General features: G+C 29.8%; 1 long non-coding RNA gene across 1 annotated transcript; it reads right to left on the reverse strand.

Annotated features, from left to right (window-relative positions):
• Nucleotides 1-11793: 11793 nt before the first annotated feature.
• On the reverse strand, nt 11794-13280 carry LOC145156438 (uncharacterized). The gene is made up of 3 exons (XR_013736705.1): nt 12939-13280; nt 11990-12085; nt 11794-11894 (listed from the first exon to the last, which is right to left on the reverse strand). It is a non-coding gene; the product is annotated as an uncharacterized LOC145156438 (long non-coding RNA).
• Nucleotides 13281-13600: the final 320 nt, after the last annotated feature.

Below are 13600 nucleotides of genomic sequence, written 5' to 3' on the forward strand. Positions count from 1 at the left end.
TTCTATAGAAAAACTTGTACCATTTGGTAATATAAAATGGGCTTTCCCAGTTCCCTCTATCAAGTCTGCAGGACCTGATATTGTATGTATGACCGATTTTGTTGGTACTAATTTTGAAAAATATTTCTTTGATTTTAGAATAGTATGCGTACTACCACTATCTGCTATACAAAGATCCCCAACCTTTTCTTGGTGTTGTGCTCCAGTTGGACTCATATTAAACTTCACATATAAAAGGGATAATAAGTGAATAAACATAATCATAATTATTATTAAAAAGAAAGTTCATTTATTGTAGGAAAGACATTACATGAAAAACAAACGAAGGAAAAACAGTTTTACTAGAACAACAATAGATTTTTTTTTAGTTTATGTCTTCCATGTCATTGCAGAAATCAGCAACATTTAGCGGAGTGATTTCAACATTATCAATGAGGTTTGCTTCTTTTCCTTTTCCTTTAATGGACTCTTGATAAAGTTGACAAAGATGTGCAGGTGTGCGACAGGTCCTTGACCAATGGCCTGTGCTACTACATCTATAACATGAACCATCAGATTTTTGTGATGTCCCAGTGTCATGCCTTGTCACTTTGGCCTTATCTTGTGTGTGGACATTGTTTCTTTGTGAATATTGGTAATTATTCCTTATCTGGCCACGACCACGATTATTACCTTGTCCACGACCAGAATTATGGTTCTGATTATGGCTTTGGTTTCGATTAAAATAGCCACGGCCTCATCCTCGACCACGACCACGCCCTCGTCCACGTGTATTGTTCCGATGACCATCAGTATTTGTAGCATTTGCTTCAGGAAGTGCTACTGATCCCATTGGACGAGATTCATGGTTTTTCATCAAGAGCTCATTGTTTTGCTCTGCAACAAGCAGACATGCATTTAGTTCAGAATATCTTGTGAACTTTTGCATCCGATATTGTTGCATCAAGGTAATGTTTGTTGCATGAAATGTTGACTAAGTTTTCTCCAATATATCTTCATCAGTAACCTCTTGTCCACAATATTTGAGTTGTGAACATATTCTTAACAAAGCTGAGTTGTATTCATTTACTTTCTTGAAGTCTTGAAACCTTAGTGTTCTCCATTCATCTCTAGCATTTGGAAGTATAACTTTGTTTTGATGATCAAATCTTTCTTTCAAATGATTCCAGAGAATACTTGGATCAGTAACATCAAGATATTCAAATCTCAACATTTCATCAATATGCTTACGAAGGAAAACTTGTGCTTTTGCTTTGTCTTGTGCCAAGCAATTATTAAATTCATATATAGTATTTGAGATACCCATGGATTCAAGATGCATTTTTACATCTATCATCCATGGCACATAGTTTTTCCCACTAACTTTAAGTGCTGCAAACTCGAGCTTTGCAATGTTGGACATATTGTAACTACAAATTTTAGACAAAATAAAAGTTAAAATCCATTTATTTCAATAAATATTACACAAAAAAGAAGCGGTAAAGCTAACATTGCATACAAGCCTAAAAGTAGTTGAAATTCCATATTATCTTCGACGTTAAGAATTGGGATGAAAAGTAAGATGACTATTATAGTCATGATTATAACAAACGGATGAATCATCTTGAAGCTTGATTTCTTGAAATTGATTTATTTGATACAAGAGAGAAAAATTTGTTGTGGGTAAAATAAGCAGGGTAAAGATGTTTATTTATGGTAAAAAATATAGCCGTTGTTTTTGCTGTTTATAACCGTTGCATATATATTCCCGTTGTGTATGTATGTATATGTATTTTATAAATCATGTAATAAGACTTATAACTAATACATAACTTTACTAATTAGAAACATAAATAAATATTAGTAAATGTTTAAATAAAATTATCAAGAGTATCTAAAATATAAATAAACATTGACATGTATAAATAAATATAATTTAAATGTTAGTATGCACAAATAAAAGTTAGTAACGTAATATAAATGTTAGTATGCATAAATAAAAGTTAGTTGCATAATGTAAATGTTAGTTTGCATAAATAAAAATTAGTTGCATAATGTAAATGTTAGTATAAAAATTAGAGTACATAAAGAAATGTTAGTATAAGAAATAAAAATTGTTAGTAGTCCATAATGTCCATAATATATAAGTTTCATTAATTCATTAGTATTATTATTTTAATATGATTGAGGTTTTTATAATTAATAGTGTTTTTACTTAGTAATACATACATTGATTAAGATAGATGTGATTTTCTACTTGTTTAGTAACTTTGATTAGAGCTTTCGTGCTGATAACGTGTTATAAATTTGACATAATTAAAACAAGATTAATAAAACTAAACTAATAACCTTAAGAAAGAAGAATGAAGATTTGGAGAGAATTTGATAACTTATATAAAGTATTCAAATTGGTGTGTCTATTACATATGTAATGATTGCTATTTATACTAGTTAAGTTACTAGATATGATTAATAAGTTCTAACAAATATTTGACATATTTGCCATAAGAGTTGAAAATAACTCTTACACATTTCACATTAGGGTAGAAAATGTTGTCATTCAATTATTTACAACATATATATATATATATATATATATATATATATATATATATATATATATATATATATATATATATATATATAGAAAAGAAAAAGTGTTGCACAATTTTCTTTTTTTCTTGTTACACTCGTTTTTCTCCGTATTATTATAATAGGTTTTAATTTTTAATTTTATATATATATATATATATATATATATATATATATATATATATATATATATATATATATATATATATATATATATATATATATATATATAGAAAAGAAAAAGTGTTGCACAATTTTCTTTCTTTCCTTTTTACACTCGTTTTTCTTAGGTGTTAATTTTTAATTAAAATTGCATTAGTTAAGTTCTACTTTTGTTTTTAGAAGTTCATTTTTTACCCGGATAGTTCATATATATATATATATATATATATATATATACGAGATCGGTTGAGAACTCATAGTTTCCCGAGAACCTGAGAACTAAAGGTGGAGCTTTAGATCAAAATTATCTCATTAAGGACATGATCGTAATCTTACCGATCTCTATTAATGTTTATTTTTTTTTTGTTATTGGACAAAATTTACATAATAAATCAAATTTCGGAATTTTTTTTTTTTTAATAATATTTTTTTGAAAATGGAGTTTCTTTATTTTTTTTTCAGAAAAAATGAATTTAAAACAAAAATGGAAAAATGTAATTTTTTCAAAAAAACTGCAAAAAAAATTTTAAAAATAAAACTACACATTTTTTTAAAAAACTGATTTTTTAAAATAAAAAAAAACTGCATTTTTTTTCAAAAAAAAAAACTACAATTTTTTTTTTAAAAAAAAAACCTGTAATTTTTTCTTTAAAAACTGCATTTTTTTTCAAAAAAAATTGTAATTTTTTCAAAAAAAAAAACTCCAATTTTGTTTAAAAAAACCCTGCAATTATTTTATAAAAAAAACTGCAATTTTTTCAAGAAAAAACTCCAATTTAAAAAAAAAAAAACTGCATTTTTTGAAAAAGTAAAATTTTTAAAAATCGGTAACTTAAAAAAAACCTAGAATATTAAAAAAAAAACTAATTTTTTTAACAAAAAAACTCAACGTTTTTGGTTCATATATGCGTAGTTTTTCAATATTCATAAGTAATCATAAAATATCTTATTTTTATTAATCAATCTATAAACATAATGGTACAAGTATTTTGTTCGATACAAAATAATATATAAAAATAAAAAAAGCTACAAAGATTCATAATATTATCATTTCTTCATATCAAGATTTCCATATTTTCTTTAATTTATCACTTTTTGCATTTTCAAAATTTTCCACAAATTCTTTCAAATCTACAAGAAAATAAAAAAAAATGATTAATGCAAGAACACTCACAAAAATGCATATGTATATATCATGTAATATTCACATTCGATTATATAATGTGATATTCACATTCGATTATATAATGTGATATTCACATGTGATTGTATATTTTAAGATTCAAATGTGAAATTGACAAGAAAATTTTAAAAAATAATTAATGAAAAACACAAACACAAAATGCATGTGTGCATATAAACGAAATTCATATGTGATTCACTTGTCATTTACATGTGAATCACATGTAATTCATATGTTATTCACTTGCGATTTACATGTAAATCACATGTGATTCATATGTGAATTACATGTGATTTACATGTGAATCACATGTAATCCATATGTGATTTACATGTGATTCATATGTGAATGACATGTGATTTACATGTGAATCACATTAATTCATATGTGATTCACTTTTGATTTACATGTGATTCATATATGATTTACATGTGAATCACATGTAATTCATGTGTGATTCACTTTTGATTTACATGTGAATTTTTTGTGATTCATATGTATATTACATGTGATTTACATGTGAATCACATGTAATTCATATGTGAATAACATGTGATTGATATGTGAATTACATGTAACTTTTATCGATCGGACATCTTAATGTCACTAACCCTATAGGTTACTGTAGAGGAGTAACATGTGATTCAAGAACAATAATTAATCAATCAAAAAGGAACAAATTTTTAGTAACTTTTTATAATTCTTTTTGAACAAATGAAAAGTTTTAGTCAACTTGAAAATTACCTGCATTTTGGCTTTGAATCTAGTTTGACCAGCTTGTTCTATATGTTCTGATCTAACCATGTCAACAAGCATAATTCGTCCACCATATTCATCAAATATATCCTCCACAACAATCTGTTAGTTTGGATCATCTGGTCTGCACCATGAGGTGGACTCATTCCAGGCTTTTGTTTTAATCCCACTTAAGCTGCAAAATGAAATTACATATCAAAACTAACTCTAGTAATCCTTTACAGAGATTATAAAAGATAAGACCTATCATGCCAAATCATCTCAAATAATAGAGTAAAATAAAAAACAAGGAAGTTATGTGGAAAGTGGGATCATTGTTTAGGAGCATAAAATCCAGTAGCACAAGCACAAAGCGGATGATATGCAACATAACATGCATTGTTTGAACACTTCAACATAATTCATAAATAGAAAAATTCACAGTTAAATGCAATGCATTCTAAGTAATGATAACAAGGGGTTACCTGAATACAAGCTCCATATGGAACACCATAAATGTTGCATAAAAGCTCTATCTTGTTGCATATCCGTCTCATCCTATGTTGTTAATCATTTCCTATATATGAAGCAAAAAAAAAAAAAACATTTTCACATTAAATTCAGCATCACGACTGTTTTATCGTAAGATATGTGTACATATTTTGTTTACATAACTAATAATTTGTTTTTTTTAATAAAAATGGTGATGACATGTAGTCATAGCCTTGCCATGAAAATGAAAAAGCTCATATGGAAATCAAAAGGCTGCTAACAGTATAATATATGTGAGCATACTAACCGGTCACAGAATATATATATATATATATATATATATATATATATATATATATATGTATATATATATATATATATATATATATATATATATATATATGTGTATGTGATTGGCTAATTAGTCACCAAAAATATAATTACAAGTGGGAGATTATTATATAGTATGGAGTTAATATACTTGATGTGATACCATACAAATTCTAGTTTCACATAATAAGACTATTTAACATAATAATGTGGGGGTTCTTACTAGCCATTCACATATCATGGTTTGTTAAAAAAATGATAGAGTAACAATACATGCCACTCTTAGCACTAGGCACAATTATTCCTCTTTTCTCAAGGCTCTTGTATCTGTCTCTCGCAAGGGTGCAACATGCCTACAAAATAATATAATATTTATAACATTAACAAATCTATATTTATTATCATTAAAAAAATCTAATTGTAAAAAATGCAAACATTGAGTTTCCTTAAAGAACCAATGATTTCTTCAGATAACAGCACTTGAACAGGTGCAGGTTCAAATTTGAAAAACATTCAACCCCAATTCTACACATTCAACCCTAAACTTACATTGCTATAAACAAAAAAATTGTTATTTTACAAATTCAACCCTAAACTTACTTGTGTCTCCCTAGATTTGAGGGACATGATTTTAGTCTTTCTTTTTTGGCAACAGCACGCCTTTCATGTCTCTTGCTTTTTTCTTCATCCTCTTTGGCAATTTCATCAATTATATCTGGTAAGTTGTAGTATATATTTAAAACCAAAACAAGTAAATATAATGAAAAGAAAAATGAAAATAAAAAACAAATCCAACTTAAAAAATAATCACCTATCAAGCTCTGTAGTGAACTTTTTTGTCTTTTTAGCTTCTGCTTGAATCTTCACATTGTTGCCCTATGTAGAAATATGAGCATTTAAAACTCACATCCTATAAATGAAACATGTAGGTGGATCCTGCTAATCCACCAAGAAACATTAAATAACTATGTTACCCAACCACATTTATAACCAAACTAGATAACCCCAATAAAACCCATAAGTTTATGAATTATGATGGATAACAATGCACAAAAGTAAAATGCAAACAATCAAACTCAACGAAATCGAAATAGAGAAAACAAGGCATAAAGGAGAAACATATCAAACCAAGTAAGTGATTACAAAGCATATACATACATTTTTAAGGTATAGAGGTAAGAGAAGCACCTGAAATCAAGGAGAAGAAGTCGGAAAGAGACACTGAATGGAAGAAGCTGATGTGAAATTGAACAGAACGTCCATTAAAGAATACTTCCATTCTTTAATGGAAGAAGCACCTTAATTTTGGAGCTCCATAACCTGCAGAAAAGATACCAGACAGAAATAAGTTACAGCAATCAGATGATCATACAAACTATTTTCAAAATACGAAAAGCACTAGTGATTTTAAGAGACAGGCTTCACAGTAAGTAACGTGTTGCAATCACATACAGGTGTTTTAAAGACTTCTCGAAAAGTAAATTATTTATGGATTAAAACCTAATTTTTGTAAGAGTAAGTAGTGAACATCCAGATATAAATCTTTTCATTTATTACAGTAGTTAGAGTTAGTAAATAAGAATATTAAGAGTGGAGTGAAGTAGCGTACCATAAACATCGGAAATCAGAACAACGGCGATCTTCGAATCAGTGTTTCCGTTAACGTAAGAATTAAGAGACGAGATTTGCAGGACATCACTAGATTCACAGCCCGAGGAGAGTGTAGGTGGGTTCTTGCAGCATTCAGGGCCAGACATTATGGACAATGGAGCAACTTGTTTAATACGTGCTCTGGAACAAATTCCACCATCACAGCCATTCGATTTTCTTTTACTTCATCTTCGCTTACATGTATGATCGACAAATCGGAAACACAGTTGTATCAAAAAATTCAAAAAACAAAATCGATTTCAACCCTTCGAAAACCCTAGGTAGCTACTATTTAATAAAATCACCATTGGTGAGGAATGTCATCGACCAGTCGATCCATAACACACCATCAGTATATTGTTTCTACGATTCATTGTCGGAGGTGGAATGAAGGGTAGAGATAGGTGGGATGAAGAGGGCGAGAGAGCGTATAGGTTGATGTGACTCAGTTCGATAAATGGGTATGAATTTTTTATAGTAAAATACCCCTGATTCATTTCAAAAACATGCCCCCGTGTCTTTTTTTCCTAGGTATTTACAAAAATACCACAAAACATCCTAACCATCATTTATTTTGATCTAACGATCCTCATTAGGTTCTCGGGTTCTCGGAAACTATAGGTTCTCAAATGATCCTTCCTCTCTCTCTCTCTCTCTCTCTCTGTATATATATATATATATATATATATATATATATATATATATATATATATATATATATATATTGATATATATGGAGAGAGAGAGAGAGAGATGTAAGTTCAATTGAGGAAAATAAAAAAGGTTGAGAATTAGGAAATCATTCTCAGGTAGTCATTTATTTTTTGTCTCAAAAGGCTCTATCCTACCGACAGAAATGGGAAAAGGGATACACATGCATTTTCCAACAAAACATGTTTCCTTAAACCATAATAATTATTACATTAATATATACAAAATCATAGTTTTTTTTTTCGTTTTTTTAATTTTGAAGGAGTTATTTTTATCGAAAAATGATTTTAAATATATCAAAAATCATAATTTTTTATTCTCTATAAACACATCCATATTGATATAATATGAAGATAAATTAAAATTTATATTTTTTTATAGTTTAAACTATCGTTATTCATAAGTGAATAAAAATGGATCAGATTTTTACTACAGTATATTCGTTATTCACTTATAAATAAAAAAAATATGATTACTTTTTTTGATGATTTAAGTATCATTTATATATGAATTTAACATATAATAAACTTTTTACAATTTACATTAACTCTCATCACATGTTATATTCACATATGAATAAAACATGTATTAGCTTTTCTCACAAGTTATATTCATATATGAAGAACAATATTATGATAATTTTGTTACAGTTCATTTGTTATTCATATATGAATAAGTAGTTCAAATTTTCAGAACACTTCGTCTTTTATTAACATACTACTTATCCCCTAATCTAATAAATAAGAGCATTTTTGCCACGTGGCATTCTCTTAGCCCCCTCCCCTCGATTTTTCCCGCTCCTATCATCTAACTGATTTTCCAAAATTGCCCAACCTTCCTCTTTTTATCTTTCCTTCTTGAACTCCTCTGATTCCACATCCATTTGAAACCAAATCAATTCCGTCAACATGAAATTAAAAGATGAATATCTCCGCTTATCGCCACCACTCCTACTCCACTACTGTTCTTCTTTTCTCTACGAATACCGCTTATCTCATTTGTAACTTACAGTTATAGATTTTCTTTTACGGAAAATCCTAAAATCCTCCACACATCTTCAACCCCGTTTCTCCCAAATCTCTTCGGTCTTCCTCCTTACTCTCTTCAATCAGGCCTCCGTAACCACCTGATGTCGTTGCTACCGTCACCCTCCTCCTGATGTTGTCATTACTTCCACGGCCACCCCTCTACCGCCCCGCTTCTACCTTAAGTCAAAATGAGAAACCGTAAGTCTATCTCGCCGTCACTATCAACACCACCATCACACACCGTTAACTGGAAAACCTAACACTAAAGTGGCTCCACCGTCCCCACCAGGCACCACTTAATATTCTGATCCTGAAGAACATGACCTGTGAAGCTTTTCATTATGATCCAAGAACTAAAGTTAGCGAGTACTGAGGTAATTTTCTGATTGCCTAAAGGTGTAATTTCTTTCCAGAAGGTAGCAACGAGTTTGTTTGTGAAGGTTCAATTTTATAGATTTCTTCATTTCATACTTCTCATTGACAATATTTTTTCCATTCTTTGTCTGACTTTTAACAGAGAAATGAGAAAAAGGGTTTTGTTTCTTCAGAAAATTTTCTCCCTCGACAGTTTCAGGTATATGGTTCTTCGGCTCGAATTTATCTTCCTTTTTTAATGTCTTAAATCTTAGAGTAATTGTATATATACAGATTGAGTTGCTCTATGATTTTGCTTCTATATGTTTGTTTTTAGTCTGACAGGAGTTTGATTCATGATTTAATGGGGATAAGAAGAAAGCCAAATAGCCAACACACGTGAGTAATAGCTGTTTGGAGGAAAAAGAAAGGGTAAACTACAAAGAATGGTAAGAAAATCTAGATATATTAGTAACTGTGCCTCACGCTCACTGGTAGGAAGTTTTTTTTTTGTTGAAGAAAATAAATATACGTATGTTGAAGGAGGAGGAGAAAATAAACATGACAGTGAATGGCAATGTGCAACCATCAATGTGTGTGTGTGCTTAGTGTTGATGGATTAGCAACATGTTTTGTGACAAAAACCAATTTTAAAAATAAAACCGGTTGCATTTTTTTTATTATAAAAAAACGATTATTGGAAAACCGGTTTGGTTTTTTTAGTTTTTTTTTTTTGGAATTGAACGGTTGTTCAAAAATCATTTTTTTGGTTTAAAAACCACCGGTTTAATTTTTGTTAAAACTGGTTTTCAACATAACTGGTTCGGTTTTTTACTTCCGGTTAAAAAAAACAGTTCACTTTTTGCATCTCTACATTACACACATACTTTCTTGCTAACAGCATTGGTTGGTGTGATAACTAGAAGCAATTTGTCACAAAACAGAAGTTTAAGATTAACTTATTTTTCTTTCTAATTTGGCTATTTAATATCCCCCTCCCCTCCCTGTTGTTTAATAGTTAAAAAAGAAAATTAACAAAACACCCTTTATTTAGTTGGTCTTGCAGGTGTACCACATGACGAAACACCATCTCTTTAGTTGTCTGCTTCTTGAGATTATCCAATGCCAACAATTTTGGTAAGTTTTTTGCATTCTCATAATTTTTTTAATCTAATCTTGAAAAAATCCACTTATAAGTTTTGACAGAGGGGTAAATTGGTCAATTTAACTTTCTTTGTTTTTTATTAGCAAATTCAAAATAAGTCTTTTCAAGAACAAGTATCCAACTTTATAATGTAAGATGAAAAAGGGCAATATGATCTTTTTCATTGCCAGGAACTAGTGTTCATAATCTAAAACATGTAGACACATAAGTAAATTCAGAAGAACCTCTTGTGATCCAATAGCTGAGAATCAATTTGTTACCTCTTGTGATCCAATAGCTGAGAATCAATATGTTATATGTACATGAGCTTTTTCAGTAGGTTTTTGAAATTGTGTAGGGGCTTTGTTTTCTTGAAACCTCTAAGGCCGAACTGAGTATTCTATCTTTAGAAGCCCATCTCTTTTCTTCATACTTTTCCTTAATCAAGTTCTCAATGCAAACCCTGTCATAGTTTCTACTTTCGAGGTAGTTCTGCTTCCACATAATGATGCTAGTATTTGTTTGCAAGAAGAAATGTGTGACAGGGAAACGAGGAAGACAAACTGGACGATCGTGAGGAAGAGGGTCACAGGTAAAATAAGATCATGTTATTTAATTACCAATAATGATTTAAAATTATAAAAAAGGATTATTAAGTAATAAAAACTATTAAAAAAATAGATTCGGGCAAAATTGATATTATAAAACATTAAGAAAGGTAAATATGATATTTAGAGTTTAAGTCGGACAAATACAATATTTACCTATTTAATAACAACTAGGTGGGAAACCCCGCTCCGCGGGGTTCGGTTTTGACCGTAGTTTTCGTCTTTTGATAATCGAATCAGTAAAGCCATCTTCAAAATCACATACAGACCAAAGTTAAAAGGGCCCAAGTTAAAATTCTAAATTTTGTATAATCCACATAAAATTTACAATTTTGTTCTTCTATAGAATCAACTTGGTAGGATTCCAATTTGAAGGCACTACATGAACCTCCCAAATTCAAATTGGTGAATTATCAGTTCAAAACCAAACATGTGCCACTTGTTTTCCTGTTGAACCTACACTAGAAACAACCATTGGCTGAAAGTGAAAGTAATTGACTACTTCATTGGTCAATGGTCATCACATTTTATTTATTATGTTCAATTACAAAAATTTATTAAAGTCATTATATGTAAGAGCTGAAAGTTGTATCTTTATATAAGTTCATAAGAATCATACAACTTGCCTAATTGCACCTAGTCCAAATACGACCACTGTAGTTCCAGTTTTCACATTTACAGCTTTCCAGGCAACAGCTACCCCTGAAAAAAAAGTATTTTCATAAACTCAATTGCCCAAATGCATGATCTATTAATGTTCATTCATTTTATTACCGATCTATATATTAAACATAGTAAAAGGAACATAAAAATTAACAAAAGTTACCTGGTGATACTACAAATCAACGAATAATGGCGGTGACAAATTCACCTAAAAAAAGCTTCATTCTTGACATGTAGATTCATGTAGGTATTCCAGCGAACAGCTGCTGTGCAACAATAAAAAATAAAAACAAAATTAGAAAATGTAATCTTAGACAACAAAAACACAAACATAGCATTAGTCCGGTATAGAAGTTACCTTAAAGAATGGTGAAGTTGTGAAATCGGAGATTAAATCCGACGGCTGGTGTATCCATGGTTCTTTCCTAAATGAGAATGCACTTGGGGCATTTCACTCGTAAAAATGGAAAAAAAATACATATAAATTGAAAGTATGTTGCCATTTGGGTCATTTTACTAGTAAAAATGGACAATGCACCTAATAGCAATGTAGTTTGGTTTTTGGAAAAAAATAAATAAAAGAAATTACAAAAAAAAACCGAAGAAATGTGTAAATTCAAAGCTCGTTGCTATTTATTGCATTTAGCACGTAAATATGGAAAAGCAAAAAATGACTATGTACTTTGTTTTTTGGTAAATGAATAAAAACAAAATGCAAAGTATATCGCTATTTACTCAATTTACTATTTAAATATATTCAACATCAATCTGAGTTCAAAATCGTTGAAATCAAAAAAAGATAGACTATAAAAACGATATGCAAGAGTAGTGTCATCCAAAATTGTTAAATTCAAATTTTTTAAGTATAAAAACATTATGCAAGGGCATTTTCGTCCAAAACTGTTAAAATAAAAGTTAGTATGCAGGGGCAGTTTGGTCTAAAACTGTTAAAAACAAGTTTTTTAAAGTTTAAAAACAATATGCAGGGGCAGTTTCGTCCAAAAATCTTAAAATCAAAATTTTTAACTATAGAAACAGTATGCAGGGGCAGTTTGGTCCAAAAATATTAGAATAAAAAATTTGTAACTATAAAAATAGTATGTAGGGGCAGTTTGGTCCAAAAATATTAGAATAAAAAATTTGTAACTATAAAAATAGTATGTAGGGGCAGTTTTCAGATACATTTTGGTGAATAGTTTTGTAACTATAAAAACAGTATATAACATATAAAATATATATGTTACAGATAATTACCATACGAAGGAAATAAAGTGTTTACAAAGAATAGAAGAGTGATAGGAACCTACTGGTCTTTGAATCTAGCAAACCAATTGCGCCGACAAAGCAGAATTCAACGGAGAAGGCAAACGTAGGTGTGGTTTCCTGTCGATGTCCTCCAATCTGTAGCAATCCATTCCAAAACTTTGTTAATACACCCGATGAGGCTGATCTAAAACCGATTGATCTGAAACTACCTGATTTGAGTGGATAAAGAATCCGTCAGGAAAAAAAATCCCGGATTCCCAGACACCGCTATCACCAGCATCGGAGACACCACCGCATAAAAAAACAAACAGACGTAGCTTTGGTGGTGTTGGCGACATGCGACGGAGGTGAAAGAGTATTAAAATCTCACTTGGATACCGGAGCCACCTATTGCACGTGTCCACAGAGGTGAAAGAGTATTAAAAATACTTCATATTTTTTGAGTTTATTAGAAAACCTTTCACCCGTTGGATAGATCTTATAGATTTAAAAACAAATCAAATAAACTTTCTAAAAGAAGAAATTCTGATTATAAACATAGATCAACAATTACAAAATCCCAAATTACAAGAAAAAATTAACCATCTAAGAAATAAGTTTGTGTTAAAAATATGTTCAGATCATCCTAATGCTTTTTGGGAAAGAAAGAAACATATAATTCCTCTTCCATATGAAGACAATTTTGATGAAAGAAATATTCCAA

This window comes from Lactuca virosa, chromosome 2, assembly GCF_052849685.1.
Source record: "Lactuca virosa cultivar CGN04683 chromosome 2, Lactuca_virosa_CGN04683_v6, whole genome shotgun sequence".
Taxonomy (NCBI): Eukaryota; Viridiplantae; Streptophyta; class Magnoliopsida; order Asterales; family Asteraceae; genus Lactuca; species Lactuca virosa.